Source organism: Hippocampus zosterae, chromosome 2 (assembly GCF_025434085.1).
Source record: "Hippocampus zosterae strain Florida chromosome 2, ASM2543408v3, whole genome shotgun sequence".
Lineage (NCBI taxonomy): Eukaryota > Metazoa > Chordata > Actinopteri > Syngnathiformes > Syngnathidae > Hippocampus > Hippocampus zosterae.
In genome coordinates this window covers 28,464,020-28,476,311 of record NC_067452.1, presented here as the reverse complement: position 1 = coordinate 28,476,311, position 12,292 = coordinate 28,464,020, and the positions used below count along the sequence as shown (strand labels likewise).

The 12,292-nt window shown below is 42.6% G+C and overlaps 1 protein-coding gene across 1 annotated transcript in view; it reads left to right on the top strand.

Annotated features, from left to right (window-relative positions):
* syt6a (synaptotagmin VIa) overlaps positions 1 to 12,292 on the top strand; it is a 56,267-nt gene that overhangs the window by 15,344 nt on the left and 28,631 nt on the right. The gene's annotated exons all lie outside the window — the stretch shown is intronic.

The following is a 12,292-nucleotide window of genomic DNA, read 5'->3' as shown; positions in this document are numbered from 1 at the left end:
TCCTCAAAGCCCTCCTAACCCTAACACTGAACCCTAATATAACCAACCTTCAACCCTCAGCCTAAAGCTTCAAGGTTTGCGCGATGGTAGATCGAGGACCCCAAAAAGCAGGGAGGCAGAATGGACTTAACATAATGCATTTAAAAAAAATACAAACACAAAGCAGACACAAGTAGATACAAACAAAGACCCGGCCTGACCCTAGTGCAACCTTACATCCATGAACTTCACCCCTTAACATCCATGTTCCATCTTAATCTTAATCTTAAGGAAACCTGGTATTCCCTTCCACTGCTATGCAGATGACTACTAGATCTGAGCAAGAAAGACGCATTATCTCATTAAGGCCACTCCTATCCTGTCTGGAAGAAATCAATACCTGGATGGCACAAAATTTCTTGAAATTCAACGAAAAGAAGCCAGAGGTGATATTGTTTGGTCGCAGTGGCCCTTGTACATTCCATCCTGTGGACTTGGGCCCCCTCTCTCCTTATTTGAAATCAACGGTCTCAAACTTGGGCCTTAAACTGGACAGTGATTTCAAACTCGATCGGCAAATTGGTGCCGTTGTTAAATCCAGCTTCTTTCACCTTAGACAGCTGGCCAAAATAAAACCTTTCCTCTCACATGAACACTTTGAGGCAGTAATCCATGCCTTTGTCACATCCCGGCTCGATTACTGTAATGCCCTGTACTTTGGAGTCAGCCAGTCCTCCATTAAGCACCTTCAGCTGGTCCAGAATGCCGCTGCTCGCCTCTTGACTGGTACTCGTAAGAGGGAGCATATAACTCCTACTCTGGCATCCCTTCATTGGCTCCCCATTCATTTTAGAGTTATTTTCAAGGTCCTCCTCTTTGTTTTCAAATCTCTAAATAATCTAGCGCCACCTTACCTCTCTGAGCTCATCCGCCCCTACACACCTGCCCGGCGCCTCAGGTCTGTGGACCAGTCTTTGTTAGAAGTACCAAGAACTAAACTGAGGCTCAGAGGGGATCGAGCCTTTTCTGTCGCTGGTCCCTCTCTCTGGAATGACCTCCCACTGAACATTCGGCAAGCCTCCTCGCTGCCCATCTTTAAAGCCCTCCTCAAAACCAACTTGTATTCTTTGGCGTTCGACTCAGCATGATTTTACTGCTTGGTGCTTTCTACCGCCTTTATTACCATTTCGTCTTACTGTTTATTGTGTATGTTAAATCGCTCCATGTACAGCACTTTGTACGCAGCGATGGCTGTTTGAAAGTGCTCTATAAATACTGTTGACTTGACTTGACTTAACTCTAACTTTAAATATTTTTAGATTGCATCAAACCGGAGGATACAGTACTATTCATTCATTCATTATCCGAACCGCTTTATCCTCACTAGGGTCGTGGGGAGTACTGGAGCCTATCTCATCTGTCTTTGGGCAGTAGGCCGGGGACAGCCTGAACCGGTTGCCAGCCAACCGCAGGGCACACAGAAACGAACAACCATTCACGCTCACACTCACACCTAGAGACAATTAGGAATGTTCAATAAGCCTGCCTTGTATGTTTTTGGAATGGGGGGGGAACCCACGGAGGACCCAGAGAAAACCCACGCAGGACCGAGGAGAACATGCAAACTCCACACAGGGAGGCCGCAGCTGGAATCGAACCCGGTATCTCTGCACTGTGAAGTCGACGTGCTAACCACTTGTCTACCGAGCCTCCCACGGTAGTATTTTAAACTATTGTTATCCCTTTTTTTTTTAGACAACAAGTATGAATTATCGCATTTTGCACGCTCAGCCATACAGGGAGCCTTGGTACATTATTCAACACAAGTCACAGATAATTTAATTAACATATCTCATTAATCTTTCCCATGCAAGATGAATATTTAGTTACAAATTGTCGAAGCAAAGAAAAATTGTTTAATCATTATTAGTGCCCCGGCAGAGTTTACTTGCTAAATAATGATGATGACAGTTAAGCAGACAAACAGCAGAGGCTTTTTTTCCCCTGTTCCATGCACCATATACCAAATATTTTCAAGCTACAAAGTTCAACCACGAATGAAATAAGAACAATGAATCAATAATTAAATAATTAATCCCGATATCTAATCCAGCGCCACAATAAAACCTTCATTTACTATCTAGGCAGTTTTAGCATATCCATTCACTCTTCTGTGCTCCTACTTGTCATGAATCATAAACTAATGGACTCAAATGGATCACACCAGTAGCACAAAGTCCAAATCAATGTCCTTTTGAAAAAAAACTGTCAATGCTAACTTTGGAGAGCAAAACAGAACTAACACTGCTCAGATATTTACATAACTACTGCCAATCATCTCAGGCTTCCAGAACATGCAAGAATAAAATACGTTTTTTCATTTGGATACATATTCATCCATGCATTTTCAATAGCACGTGACCTCACTAGGGTTGCGGGTAATCCCACCACGCATGGAGTTCACCACATTACTTTTCCTTATCAGTGATGATGAACTTGTTTCCACTCACGGCCACAACAGCATTGTTATGGTTTCCCTCAGGGTGCCGTTATCAATGTCATCATCCTATTAATCATACATGCATTCCATTTTTATTACAGATACTTTAAAAAAATAAGTATATCGTTGGAAGTCATAGACAAGAGTAACAACCAAAGATAAAAGGCACTTTTCAATTTATGTTAGGAAGGGCTTTTTTTTTTTTAATGCCAGCTCCTTCTATAAAACGTGATGACAAATTGCTGCCATAAAAGACAGCCAAAAGGAAAAGAAGAAATCCATTAGCAAAAAAGATGTAGAAATTGACAGACTTGATTTGCTTTCGTGGGTCCAAAAAAAAAGCCACGAGGTGGTGCATATATTGCCTTGAGTTTGATAACCTGTTTCTGCATCGTTTAATCAGTGATTCCAGACGTGACAAAATCCTTGTGCTCCCTCCATGCTCGTGCTCACCTGTATTTAAATATGTTTCAGATTTGCAGTTTCTCATTATTGTCTCCCTCTGTGTTAGCAGCCAAGAATGTTATCCCGTACGAAATGTGTCAAGATTGTCAGTAGAGTCTCGCACTAATTTACATGTTATCACTGGTGACCTGTGTGGGTCACATATGGAAATCTCAATATGTAAATAAGTTTCACAGCCGGTAATTCATCTCCTGCGACATCATTGCCCCGGTCTTTGACAAGCAAATTTCCAGCCAAGCGTGTAATTGCGAACAGGCGGCAGTTCAGCCAGCAGCCTGTGCCAGCGGAGTCGTAACGAATCACCTGTCATCGATGTCGGTGGCCGAGCACGGGCGCTAATACTTTCCGATCTGCCAGTTTCTAATGGAGACAAATAAGAAGTGTTGCTAAGTGATTCATTGAACTGTTCAAAGCATCATTACTTAACTCTACCCCCCTCCCCCCACTACATGTCTGCACAACTTTGCCATGCAGTACATTTAAATGGAGTTACTGTGTTAGGTCTAACAAAACCAAATCAAGTCTGATTGTCAATCAAAACACATTCCATTTTGCTGATGCTCTAGTTAAATTTTGGCCATTCCTCTCAGCCTGTCTGCTTGTTTTTACCAAGCTCACGGTGTCATCAGAATGGCATCGATATTTTATGTTGAAATGTGCACATTTCATAGATCAGTGGATAATTCAGCCACCCAGTATTATCTTAGGTTGTTGACATTAAGTATGGAGGGGAAATATTCTGGCAAAACACTTTTTAATTGCTTGTTGGGATCTCTGAGGACCTGCCGTCAATCAAGTGTAAAATTAAAAAGCCATGTACAGTGTTCCCCTGCAGCAAAAAGCGAAATTCCACAGACAATTAACACTAGCACTGAAAGGGTAGATGCCATGAGGTGGCAGGTCAGCGCATGAAACTATTCAACTCACTTCAACGTCGTTGCAAGGCACCAACAAGATGGGCCCAACATAATAGAGGTACTTGATACTGCACGTAGGTTTCTTTTTTGGGGGGGGGGGGGCGGGGGGGGGGGATTTAGTGTACTTAAGTACCCTATGACTAGTTTTGATCAAAACTCTTTTGTTTTCATCTTTTCTCTTCTGCACTGGGGTAACTCAGCTTCGTTTTCGTTCGAACATTCCAACCAATTTGTTTTGCTGTTGTCTTTCTTGATCAAGCTTGCACATGTTTTAAGAAATTGGAGTATTCATATAATGTCAATTTTGCATGAGAAGGAAGGCAAAAATGATGATTTTTTTCTCGTAAACTTTTGGGGGGCCTCAGGAATCTCAGGGCCCCAGTCTTTGATGGATTGTGCATCATCTCCTGCAAAAACCTTACTTTGGGAAGAAAAAAAACAGGTAGTTATGTGATTCGCGTGATGATGTATAAAAAAGATTTACCTTCCACTGCTTAGAGTCAGGCAGCCCAGTGGTCCACCGGTTAGTGTGTCAGCCCCCGCAGTGCAGAGGTCATGGGTTCGATCGGCTCTGGCCTTCCTGTGTGGAGTTTGCATGTTCTCCCCGTGCCTGTGTGGATTTTCTGCGGGTACTCCGGTTTCCTCCCACATTCCAAATGCAGGGTGATTGAACACTCCAAATTGTCCCTAGTTGTGAGTGTGAGCGTGGATGGCTGTTCGTCTCTGGGTGCCCTGCGATTGCTAGGCAACTGGTTCAGGCTGTCCCCCGCCTACTGCCCGAAGACAGCTGGGATAGGTTACAGCACCCCACGCGACCCTTGTGAGGATAATGCTAGTCAGAAAATGGATGGCTGGATGAATGCCTGGAGTCAAAAGTGTGGCACGTTCCCTATTGCTGCTCTTGTAAGAGAAGCATGTTGACCTTAAGTCCTAATACAATCTTGACATCCTTATACTTGCTGTGGGAAGGGAACCAGTTTTAAGACCTTAAAAGAATGACAGCTCAAAAATGTGCTTGGAAAGTTATATTCATCATGTATCCTGTCAAAGTGAATTCTTTTTTGCTGGTGAACAAGTGTTTGTTCCACTTCTCAGTCTTCACCTGAAGCCATTCAACATGTAACTTAAACCTTCAGGTGCAGTTCCCTTGATTACCTGTGATGGGGATTGGTTTGGAATTTAAAAATAGATAACTCAATCTTCCTTGAAGGAAGCAGCAGAAGAGAGTACAACTTTCCCAGAAAAGAAAGCTGTGCTGCGCATTATTTCTCTGCTCAGCTGATTCGGGTTGCTGCCTCTCCATTCGTGGTTAGCGCCACGACTGTGAGAGGACTTTAGGAGGTCTATCTTAAATCTCCTCCTGTGAATACCTGAGTAGATTCTGATTTGTGTTCTCATGGTCGAGCATGAGCCTACTTTGCCTCTGAACAGAACGTTCATATTTCCGCCTCAGGCCATCAGCTGCAAGCTGCTTTGATAGCGCCTGAGAGTGTAGGAAGGAAGAGTGTGCCATTCATTAGAAAGATGAATGTTACCATTTGACTCCTCAGAGAGGACTAGTTCATTCTGGGTTCACGTAAGGCTATTGATTTCCATACAACTCTCCAAAAGGACTTAAAATATCTTGAATAATACATTTGAGAATGTAATAATATTGTATGAGGATGTCATGCCCTCTACTACTACTACATTTCTAACACGAGGCCACTCAATGTGCTTCACTCAAGCAAATACACATCTCATATCGTCAGAGTAGCAAGGTGGGAGGAGGTAGAAATATTTTGGAGATATGAGGAAATCGTTCTCAATCTAATCATTTAATTGTGACGTCTACGAGAGATGATTTCAGATCTGCTCGTCATAAAAGAACCTTTTGTGTGGCTGAATTACTGCTATCACCACAAATGTCATGTTTCAAGTGGGATTAAATTAAAGTCAAACGTAAATACAACTATTCCGCAAAACAACTTTGCAGATTCACGGAGATTGTCAGTGGTCTCCCGTAAACTTTCTCCCAACTGCAACGTGAACATAGCCCAAGTTTTTTGGCTGGGTGTATATATATATACTTGTTTGCTTGCAAATGATACGCAAATATCCTGTAGAGACGACCTCAAACTCATTAGCTGTTCGGGAAAATACGTTCATCTCTCCAATTTAAATGCCTTAAGAATTATTTGTGTATTTCCTATTCAAGTAGAGTAATTCCAGAGAGCATAGGCTATAACTTCACAGTGACTGGCTGGAAGGTTTGTGACTCAGTAGCCGGGTAGCATGTGCACTGGACTGTAAATTTCATCGGCTGTGTGCATCATGACAAGTGAAAAGGAACACACAAGTACACTCTAGGTGCTTTGTTTGCAACATCGGCTAGTTCTCACACCCTGAGTGTCTTATGTGATGTGAATTACCCAATCTCATACATGAGCACACACACACACACACACACACACACACAATTACACGCACTTGAAATGTGAAATTGCAATGTATGGTAGCCTATGTATAATAAATTAACCTAGTTTCAGGGTGGGTCTGCCTCATGCCGTGGCAAACCCTCCTCCGTATAGTTAAACTTGTGGAAGTCAACTCTGGCTAGTTTGACAGAAATATCGAGCGTACCCGTTTTCTGGAAGGCAGCGTTAGTTGTAGCCACTGAAAAGTAACTTGAACATGAGTAGTTGGACATCAACTGTCGCCGGTGCACCGCACCCTCAAGGGTTGCCAGGTTTCATGGCCTGTCTCATCAGCATCTTGCCTTCTTGGTTCATTGAAGACTTTTTATTTCTCTTTTCGAGATCCCGGAGAGAATGATCTAGCCTGCCTGCTGCCTAATCACTTCTAATCCTTTTAAGACAGAAAAGCCACGGTTGCTCAGATTACAGTACTCTTCCAGAAGGATTATCTTCAGTGATTTATCCATCCAGAGAGGTTAATTATGGTGGCCGGTTCCTGCCTGCTTGGAACCTTCTTTGTGTGTGTGTGTGTGTGTGTGTGTGTGTGTGTGTGTGTTCGCGTGCGCGCGCGGGGAGGGTCTCCAAGTGCCCAATTCTCAGCAGCCAACGTTGCATCATCCCCGAGTGGAGCTCTCCTCGCAGTTCAATGAGTCCATTTTGGTTGGGTCCACCATGAAGAGTGAGCGACGCTCCTGAGAGAAAAGAGGGATATGCTTCCATTGGGTGAGGAACATGTCGACTGTGTTCAAAACCACAATGGCACAAACGCCACTTTCTATATGCGCCCATCTTTGAAAATACCACGAGAAAAAAAACTCCACCAATGTGTGCAGCTGGATGGCATTTTATGCTTGACTTGCGCAATATACGGCATTGAGAGTACAAATTTGGCTGATGAAATCAAAATAATGGTAACCGGGTCTTGTTTTCACTGTGGTGTGGGTTTTTGCCTGTAAGAGGTCAATCCCTGACATTTTTGGCAATGGCAATAATTGTTAAAAAATGGTGCCACAAAACCGTTTTCATTGGTTGTCAAGTAACGCTATGTTGACAAAGCACTGAGCTGAAAGCTGACAATCCCATTATATTAAAAAGTCAAAATGCTAATAAAGTGGATTTACAAGGTTTGCCATCAGACAGAGACACTACAAAGGAGAGTTCTCATTCTCAAATCATCCAGGGGAAAAGCTTTCATTGTGCTCGTACTCGATCTATGCTGGTTCACTCCGGTGGGACTATGCTTATTTTTCTAATCGCCGTGGCAGTGCTTGTGAGTCAGCCCCCGAGGCCTCTTTCAACATCATTACGAGTCATTGTCTGCAGCTTGCCTTCGCCATTGCTTATGCGAGGGGAATAAGGAAAGAAAGCGTACAAAGATGTGTTCACGCTTCAACTGGACTTTGCAATGACAAAACTAACAGGCAGACAATGTAGCGTGGTCTCTTAATGTCATAACCCATTAAAAGATTGTTAAGAGGTATTCCAGAAGTTTCTTATCCCAAAGGGAAAATGGCAAAATAGATGTAATATCACGATTGAGGTCCCCTGCAGCTAGTTCAGCTCTCACTGCATGTATCCAAGCATGGCACCACTAGTATGCATGATGTCCAAATTCATCCATCCATCCATTTTCTGAACCGCTTGATCCTCACTAGGGTCGCGGGGGGTGCTGGAGCCTATTCCAGCCGTCTTCGGACAGTAGGCGGGGGACACCCTGAATCAGCTGCCAGCCAATCGCAGGGCACACAGAGACTAACAACCATGCACGCCCTCACTCACACCTAGGGACAATTTAGTGTGATCAATCAGCCTGCCATGCATGTTTTTGGAATGTGGGAGGAAACCGGAGCACCCGAAGAAAACCCACGCAGGCCCGGGGAGAACATGCAAACTCCACACAGCGAGGCCGGAGCTAGAATCGAACCCGATGTCCAAATTGTTTGGAGAAATAAGTATTATTTACACTGTTGAAGTGCCGCATTACTCACAAAGTTCAACTGCAATGTCTGACTGGTGCGCATTGCAGTTGTAATATAGATGTTATGTTAATTGCCTTGGCTGATGAGACTCTAAAATCGTGAATGAGTACTGGTTAGAGAGCAGACATCCACCAAGTGTGAAGGGAAAGTGAAAATAAAATTGGTAAGACAATTTGTAATTGTTTATCTGCCCATAGCTTGGCATGAGCTGGCCACTGAAGATGAAAGATGATGATGGTATGATTAAAAAAAAAATATTATTAGTTATTAATTCTGGAACAAGGAAAACTGTTCCATCGTGACGACAAAAAATGCTCAATCTATACTTTCATCCATTCATTCACGTTCATGTCCTCACTGTGGTCACGAATGAGCTGGAAGCTATCCCAGCTGGCTTTGAATTGCGTACAGCCTGGACTGGTCACTAGGTAATCAATTGTAGGGCACAGGCTCGACGAACAATGTGGTAGGAAGCCAGAAAACCCAGAACTCAGTTCTTTTACTGAAAAATAGTTCATATTTGATTGTTGATATTTATTTAAAGATCAATAGACAGTAGTAAATTAAGAAGTTTGGCAAAATTGAAATATTACAGTTTCAAACTCCACACACACACACTTTCAGGACATACATTTTACCTTACTAATTTCCCATCTGGGGACCCATAAAGTATATCTTATATACTTTATATATTTTCTTTTTATTTTACACACAACTAACAGCTATCACTATCGAGAACTGACTTCCCAATAGCAGCACATGCTCTCGTGAGGATCTCTTTGCCGGGGATAGTAGCAAGTCTTGGCAGCTGCCTGATAAATGATTCAGTCAGCACTGCATAGAAAACATGATATACAAGCTAACTCGGAATCCGGCAGGAGGAACAGGGCTCCAGAGAGCAACACCACGAGCTTGGAGAAGTACTCGCAGACCTTGCAACAAGATGGATGTAGACAACTAAAAGTATTTGGGCAACACGGAAAAAAAAACACACAAAAAAAAAACAGGCTGACTTTCACTTCAGGCTAAATAGCTGCTCGCTACTGTGCTAACACTTAAATGGAGTCCGAATCTGTTAGAGCGCTTTCATGACACAAATTCATAAATACCCAATGTATAGACAGTTTAAGGAAAAATAAGAAGACTTAAGACAAAGGAGATGATCGAGGAATCCAGGGCGGTCACAGCCCCAGTGGGTCCAATCAACCCACAAAGACTCCTCCATCTCCATCGTGCAACCCTTTGATGGCCCCTGACCTCACTTACGGACACTTACAATCGAAGTGGACCGTGATCTCCAAGTTTCCCCAGCCAATTTTATATCATCTGCCAATGGAGGTCTGCTTTTCATTCCTGATAAATGTTCTTTGCTTGCCCCGGCATGCCATAGGACACAGGCAAATCAATTTCTTCTTCCGCCGTGTCAAGGACTATCAGCGTACCTCTCGCGCGCCACATTGAAAGACGGAGGAGTCTTGGTGACCAATCAAGTCTGCTGTGCTCACACCCACAATGGTGTAAAATGCAATGCTGCTCTTGCTTGCACGGGTCTGTGAAAATAGACCGCACCTGTACAGATTTAGACTGTGGCTCATGCCAGCGTTGCGTTCACTTTCTTAAGAAAGTGACTTTTCGGTAACAGTATTCACATTTGTAAATTGAACCTGACAAGGATTTGTCAGACACAAATGTGGCCTTTAATTCCTCTTTCACACCTCGCGTCTGACTTTGAAATGTTAATAATACCACCTGCTACTCACCAGAGGATATTGACAGTCGCAGCTCGTACTCAATGTGTTCATCGTGCACTTGTCAGCACTTGAGCTCCTCAGCCCGTCAATGCCGAGCCAACTGCTGTCAGCCAGCCGATTGCTTTAAAGGTTATTGTTAGACACGTTTGCACCGACGACGTCATTATTTAGATGGATTATGTGCGCGCTGTATCACCCAGTTCAGATTTAATGGTTCTACAGTGATCCCTCGCTATTTCGCGGTTCGTTTATCGCGGCTTTAGAGCATCGCGGATTTTTTCAAACATCTTCATAAAAAAGCAAACTTTTTCTCTCCATATACTGTACATGGAGTACCGTACTGTATATGTTGCTCTATGTGACGCCCTGTTGTTTTACAGCTTCTCGCGGACTGTTTGCGGACTTAAAAAAAAAAAAAGATTCCTATTTTTTTTAAATCCGCAAAAATTATTATTATTATTATTATTTTTTACCTGTATATGTTTATTGATCGCTACTTTGCAGATTTTCATTTATCGCGGGTGGTTTTGGTCCCCAATAACCGCGATAAACGAGGGATGACTGTATTTCTTTTCATCATTAAAATGGTCCTTATTTGAGATCACTGTCGTGTAGTGAACTGAAGCAACAGACAAGAACCTATGCCACAGACACAGTTGGTAAACGACCATGCATTGCGACCGTTAACTTGGACATTTTTCCATATTGTATTCACAATTTCTATAATATACCTCTAACATAGCATATTTATATCTTGCTGAACACGCCATGTGATTCAAAATGTACCTTTTTTGCTTCCAGTGTAATGTAATGATCTTTTGTCGTACTGCTCATTCCAAAACTGTTACCTGCTGATGAGCCTCTGAACTGCCATCAGTCGTGTGCAGGGAAGGTTAACTTCTGGCTCCAGGGATGAAGTTCGGAAAACTTCCAACTACTGTGCGAATCCTTTCCTCCCTCCAGGGTGCTGGCACTAATAATAATGCCACCTGCTTCAGCAGTGGAAACAATATTGTTTAATGACACACAATTCGCAACTATTGCTATCTAGAACTTCCTGACAACCGCTCACGCTAACTTGGGAAGATTTGCTTCCAATCTCATCACTCGAACCATGCAGTCAACTTAAAAATCACAATTTTTGCCCCTGTTCTTAGCCTTTTATTGCCCTAAACCTAAACCCTTCCAAGCATCCATGAGTCTCAACTTTCGTTCCACCAAGCAGTGTTTATCGGTTTGTCATTAAAAAAAAGGAGGATGTTTTCCTTTTTCATATATGACAGAAGATAGGATTATCTTTATTTGTCATGAATACGCACACACATACACGACATCTGAGGACACAGCAAACACACAGTGTTATTGGGCACACATGCCAGCAGGGTCCTACTTAAGCGCCTGGCTAGCAATTTGGGGTAACGTTGTCTTCCTGAAGACAACACTCATGGCAGACCATTTCCTCATCGAAGAAATTCACCACAGAACACCACCGCTGCATTAGGGACCCCCAACAGTGTGATTCCCAAAAAGTGGTATCACATCACAACCACCAAACTGAACCAAAGTTGTTGTGCTCATTGTAGACCAAAAATGCTATTTATCTGTCCTAGATAGATACTGTCCGGGCGCACTTATTGTCAAAAGGTAAATGTAATGAGTATCATGAATAGTTCATCAATGTGACGATGATGTATATATTTTCTATGCGACAGTCAAGATCTGCTCTTCTTGTACAAGATTGCATCATGAGGTTGTGGATTATGAAAATACTCAAACTGCATTGTGTCATGTCAGACGGGATGTTGGTTGGCAATTGCAAAACATGCCTTATTGTTATTTTTATTTCATAAATAAAGTACCGGTACACAAAACCTGCAGACAGGATCGTACTAGTGGACATGTTTGAAAGGCCCATTACAACTGCTGTTTCAATTGAAGTTCTTGAATAGTTCTTGGGGTAGTATTTCAATATGTGTTAATAGGAAGATTAAAAAATTGTACTTTTTTTTAAGCTTTAGCTATTTTGCTTTTGAACCACAAGTAAGAAATACAGTGATCCTTCGCTACTTCGTGGTTCGTTTATCGCGGGTTCAGTGCATTGCGGATTTTTTCAAACATATTCAAATGTATGTATTTATTTATAGTATTTTTACATATACATGGAGTACAGTATTGTACGTTGCTCTATGTGACTCGCTTTGGTTTTGCAGCTTCTCACGGACCATTTGCGGAATTAAAAAAAAAT